The sequence below is a fragment of the Hibiscus syriacus genome, unplaced genomic scaffold (genome assembly GCF_006381635.1).
Source record: "Hibiscus syriacus cultivar Baekdansim isolate YM2019G1 unplaced genomic scaffold, ASM638163v2 tig00117021_pilon, whole genome shotgun sequence".
In the NCBI taxonomy this organism is placed as follows: Eukaryota; Viridiplantae; Streptophyta; class Magnoliopsida; order Malvales; family Malvaceae; genus Hibiscus; species Hibiscus syriacus.
In genome coordinates this window covers 2,098,081-2,104,378 of record NW_024063527.1, presented here as the reverse complement: position 1 = coordinate 2,104,378, position 6,298 = coordinate 2,098,081, and the positions used below count along the sequence as shown (strand labels likewise).

Here is a 6,298-nt window from a genome sequence, read left to right as displayed (position 1 = left end):
ATGGAACTGGAGATAGTCCCCTTACATCAGTATAAACCAACTCTAACTTTTCTGCCTTGAGTGTCTTGCCAATCTTTGCAAAACTAACTTTCTTTTGTTTGTCAAAGATGCAATCCTTGCATAGTCCGACATCTACACTCCTTAGATCCGACAACTCCCCTTTTGATAAAAGTGTCTTCATCTCTTTCTCGCTCATATGGCCAAGCCTTTGGTATCATAGGTTTGATTTTCCATCAGCATCTGCTACTGCAATGATATTCTCTAAATTTGATGTTACATAGAGAGTATCAGTCTTCTTACCACGAGAAATGACGAGTGCTCCTTTGGTAATCTTCCATTCACAACCTGAAAAGGTTGTGATATATCCTTCTCCATCAAGCTATCCTACAAAAATCAAATTTCTTTTGAGGCCAGTAATATGTCTCACTCCTTTCAGCGTCCAGGTGGTCTGGTTTGGCAACTTTAATCGGATGTCTCCTTTTCCGACGATCTTCAAGGTTTCATCATCAGCTAGATAAACCCTCCCAAAATCACCACTGATATAGTTCTCCATGATTTCTTAGCATGGGGTGTAGTGGAAAGATGCCCCTGAATCCAAGATCCATAATTCAATCAGATTGTTGACGTTTAGAATCATGGCATCACCTGTCTCCTCTGTCATGTTGGCAGATTCCTGTGCACCGGTATCTTTCTTCAGTGCTCTACAATCTCTTTTAAAGTGACCCTTCTTACCATAATTATAATAGGTAAAATCTTTCTTTCCTGTTCTTGATTTGCCCATTCTGGATTTTGATCTACCACGATTTGAATTTCTTTATGAAGTTATCCCTCTAGACTCGGTGTACAAGGCTGATAAGGTTGATGCTTCACCCGATTCTCTCCGTCGAATTCTTCGCTCAATACCAGATCCCGAACATCGTCGAATTTTAATTTGTTATTTCCCGATGAGCTGTTGACTGTTGTAACAGTGGCATTCCAACTGTCTGGTAGAGATGATAAGAGAATTAAAGCTCGAACTTCATCATCGAATTCAATTTCCACGGAACTCAATTGTGTTATGATTGTGTTGAGTTCATTCAGCTGTTGAGCCACTGATACCCCTTCCGCCATTCACAAATTGAATAATCACCTCATAAAGTGCACTTTGTTTGAGGTCGATGGCTTCTCATACATACTGGAGAGAGCCGCTATAAGACACGTCGTGATCTTTTCCTTTGCTATGTTAAAAGAAACATTGCGGGATAACGTCAGTCGGATAACTCCGAGGGTTTGTCTATCGAGAAGAGCTCAGTCTTCATTCTTCATGCCCTCTGGTTGCTTTCCTGAGAGAGGTTGATATAGATTTTTCTGGTACAGAAAATCTTCAATCTGCATCTTCCAAAAGCCAAAGTCCGCACCATCGAACTTCTCAATTTTCACATTCCCTTCGTATGCAGCCATTGCTCCCACTCGAATTTGGCTTCGTTTGGATCGTTCCTGACAATTCTTGCGAATCACCGTGTATTAGAACACCTCTGTCAACAAATTCGTATCGCCGACAAAATTTTACTATTTACGAAATTCACTATTTACGTGAATAGTAATGAATAATAACCTCGTAAAAAATTGACAAAATTCACAACCAAAAGCTCTGATACCAGTTGTTGGGAAATAAAACGAGTAAACAAGTAATTTTCCTATAACCAGATTAGTGAGAATGCGAAATAAAAACGGAAAAATAATACCCGAAATTGATAACGGAGTTCAGCCAATTATGCCTACGTCTCCGGACTGCTGCAGATCTTTTACTAAGAGAGAAAATTTACAGGTGTTTACAAAACACTCACTACTCACAAAAAAGCTCTCAAGTATTGGGAGAAAGAAACGATTTGGGATGATTTTGAAGCTAAATGGGCTAAGGTATTTATAGTTAAAGCTTAAAGACTAATCTTGTAAATACCCTAAAGTGTGCAGTGGCTAAAATTTAATTAACCCATTTTTTAATTTCAATAAAATATTGGGGCACCGAATTCGATGCCCCTTTTGTTGAAAAATATACTAAGCCCCCATTGCTGACTTTTCTTCCAACGCATAGCTCATAGATGTCTATTCAGCCTTAGAGTTTAACATGCTTGATTCTCTATTCTTCTAGGGGTCAAGGTCGTCCAACTGGTAACTCTCCACCATATTTTGGACCTTCATTAAAGCTAGATTTTAAACTTGAAATGGTCAGTCTTTCATTTTACTGTCATCTTGTTATTTTCTCATTGTACTTCACCATGAATTATAATCCAGTATGGTCTCTTACGAAACTGGCAGGCTGATGTAGTTGGTCTAGGAAATGAATTAGGGAAAGCTATAGATGTTAATAAGGCAGCATATCATATCTTTGGAGGTGTCTTGATAAACGATTGGAGTGGTATGCCTATGTTTAGTTGCTTCAATGCATCATCCTCTATTTTTTCCAACAAATTTCAATATGAATATTTTAAACAAACTATTTGGTTTTGGCAGCTGGGGACATTCAGGCATCGAAATACGTCCCTCTCAAACCCTTTCGTGGAAAGAGTTTTGGTAAAAAAAAATATGAAAACTTGTTCTTGCTTTTCTTCTGAGTTCTGAGGCTCTTAGGAGGAAGTCCAATTAGGCAATTATTGATTTGTATAAAAAACACAACGTCCTTTAAAAGAGACCAAATTTAATTTACAAGATAACAAAGAATTCATATAATTCTAGAGAAACAATGAAGCTATCATATTGGATTCAACTAGTCAAGATCCTGTGTTCAACATATATTCAGACAAGGTATCATAATATGCCTCTCAATGGATCCCCCCAATTAAATGGAGAAACTTGGAAATAAATGAACGCACTCATATCCAACAATCACACCTGAGTCTGAGTAACATAGGATGGTTGTGATTCTCCGCAAATTGTTATAGTAGGAATTTACTCGCTTTTCTCTTGTCTTTCAGGTACTACAGTATCCCCTTGGATTGTGACCCTAGATGCTCTGGAGCCTTTTGCATGCAATGCTCCTAAGCAGGTAGGTATCTATTCATTGTGTAGGATCTTAAAGCCATTGGAGCTTCTAGCTTTTTCCCTATTCTCTTTCATAGTGACTATTCTTAATGGAAGTAGCTGACGATGCCTGTTGTCTATGCAGGATCCCCCTCCATTGTCATATCTGGCTGAGAAGGTATCCAAAAACTATGATATTGCATTGGAGGTAGCATCTACCAGCTTAGTGGATATATCCCATTGGATTCTCATTACTTCATTATTCATCTTAGTCTTCCATATTATTCTCTAATGACTTTTCTCTACTCTCTAGTGTCTTGAGTTTCTAACTTGTTTCTTGCTGCTAGGTTCAAATTAAACCATCTGGACAAAAGGATTCAAGTGTGGTCACAAGAAGTAATCTGAAGAACCTGTAAGGAGTTCCAAGTCACTTGTACACTTATGGAGCATTGCTTGAATTTAATATTGTCTTTCTTTACCTGTTTAATATATGCTTATGTACTCTTTTATAAAGGTGTACCAAGTTCTTGGCCGAAATGAAATACTTACTGAAGTTTGCATAACCTTTTGTAACAGATATTGGACATTGACTCAACAGCTAGCACACCATACGATCAATGGTTGCAACCTGAGGCCCGGCAATCTCCTTGGAACTGGGACCATTAGTGGACCTGTATTTTTCTTACCTACCTTTCACCTTTATTTCCATTTTCTTTGAAAAATATCTGCCAAACCATACACAGACACAAATAATCATATATGTTGTGTTGATGTCTTATGAACAAGCCGGCAAAGTGGGTTATTTGGACATATAGTGAATGTAGTACCGGTGTATGTTGCTTGCTGGCGTATGGAATGGTATGATAGTCACTGTAAATGAATCTGGCAATGTTTGCTCATAGTGTAGCCTTCCCATGTTTTGAACAGGAGCCAGATTCTCTTGGATGCTTACTGGAACTAACATGGAATGGACAGAAACCGCTGTCGTTGAATGGGACAGTTTGAAAGTTCTTAGAAGATGGGGATGAAGTAATTTTCGCTGGTTACTGCAAGGTAATTTCTCTGCTTCGCTAGGGTAGAGTGCTTAACATTAGTAATTTCATGTATTTTAAAGAGTTTAAATTGCATGAAGCAGGGGAGTGGATACAACGTTGGTTTCGGAACCTGCGCCGGTTAGGTTGTTCCGCCACAAGATTGAGGACTCTGTTGTGTTTGGAGATAAGAGGCAGAGTAGTGTACTTTGCCAACTGAAAATGTTCCTTTTTGTTTTGTAATCCATTTGGTTAACCCTTGAATGTATGTTGGAACCTGCAATAATAATCTCTTGCCCTAAAAAAAACAAGCTTGATGCATTGAAGAAATAAGACATCAAAACTTACTATTTAAGTTATATGAAGCATGATGTTTTGTCTTCGAAATGAAGCTTGACTCGACTTTAAATTTAATATGAGAAATTACAAATATCGAAAATAGATGTAACTCGTTAATTTCGAGGGAAATAGTTTACAATAGAAACAACATATCTAAATATAGAACCATCGAATTAAAATACCAATTTAAGAAGAACAACTGCACTTGCTCTGCGACATACATTTCTTGCTATCTGAAAGAATGGGCTTCCCACTGTTGCAATCACAGCCGTCGATACGTCTCGAGCCTCCACATGTACCGTGCCATGCATGGCGGACAACCGTACTTATTAATATTATTCTTTTATTTTACAACACGTTATCGATATAATTATTTATTTTAGTTGTACAGTACTGGATGTGAAAATTCATGGTTTGCAACGTGCTGTGAATGGTAACATCTTTGTGTAGTACGCCCATCTAAGAAGGTGGAACAGATGAGAAAAACGGTGATTGTTAAAAGAGAAGAGCAAATGCAATTCGTCTTGGTGAGAAAACACTCCATCCCAACCACTCTAAACAACTTTTCAACCCTTTTAATCATTCATGTGGTAACTTGCTGCATTTTTTTTATATATAAAAAAAATGCATTAATCTTAACTAATATAATAAACTATGGGTAAAGTACACATATGGTCCCCCAACTATAAGATATTGCTTTATTGAGTCTCTTGACTATTAAAAGTTACAAAATGGTTCATCGATCATTGGAAGTTGCTTTGTTGAGACCCTCGACTATTAAAAGTTACAAAATAGTCACTCGACTATTTATTATATTTCAAACTCATCTTATTCCATTAAAAAATTAACGGTCATTTAAGTTGGACGTTAAAATATTGACTGAGATATGATAGTCATTTGAGATTAGGATGTCAGATTTTATTATTTCTCAATTAGTAGGTTAATGAACATCTGAGTCTGTTGTCAAAATTTTAGCGGGAAAAGACTAGTTTGGAACATAATGAATAATCGAGTGATCATTTTGTAACTTTTAATAGTTAAGGGACTCAACAAAGCAACTTCTATAGTCAGAGGATTATTTTGTAACTTTAATAGTCAAGGGACTTAATAAAGCAATCGTTATTGTTCCTAGAGGTCACAGGTTCGAGCACCAGCAATTGCAGCAAGGTGATTGAGCGTTTATTGTCAAATGATTAAGATATTTATAACATTTATTATTTTCTAATCACCTTAACTTAATAAAAAAAATATAATATAAATACTTATTTTTTGTTAAAATTGAATAGTATGCTATGAGTTTGAACATCTTTTTTTTTCAAATTCTCTAATATTTTTACAATCAAGCCTTTATTTTTCTCAATTGGTAAAGGGCAATCTTGTCATTGCAGCTCATTTTAAAGCGAGGGAAACATAAAAGAGAGGCAACTTCGTTCATGTACATTTCTAGCCTAACAGCTTTTCTCTCAAATAAACCTGAGAATGATCCATGTATTCTAATATGTACGTGGGGATGATAATTTTATAAGAATTTCATAAATAGGGTGAGTAAAATCTGATTTAATTAAAAAAATTTATTTTTTGACTTGATTTAACTTGTGAAAATTCAATTCTAATTAATTTCAAGTTATAATTTTATAAATTTAACTCGGTTCGAAAAAATTTCAAGTTGAAATTAAATAATAAAATACAACTAAAAAGACATTCTAACTTGCACTTTAACTAAATTATTTAACATTCTTAAAATTTATGCTTACTGTTTAGAATCGGATCGAATTCGTGTAATATGAAGAAGGGCAGGAGCGTCATATTTGAACAAAGATAGAGAGAGGGGGACATTTTCGTCATTTTACTGAATATAAAGAGATGGGGAGAGGGAGAGACAGAGAGAGCAGTAGTTGGATGGAGAGATAGAGACAAAGGGCTTAGAG

At 36.1% G+C, this 6,298-nt stretch overlaps 1 pseudogene; it reads left to right on the top strand.

The window, feature by feature from the left end:
- LOC120195935 lies at positions 1-4,198 on the top strand (annotated as a pseudogene).
- Positions 4,199-6,298: the final 2,100 nt, after the last annotated feature.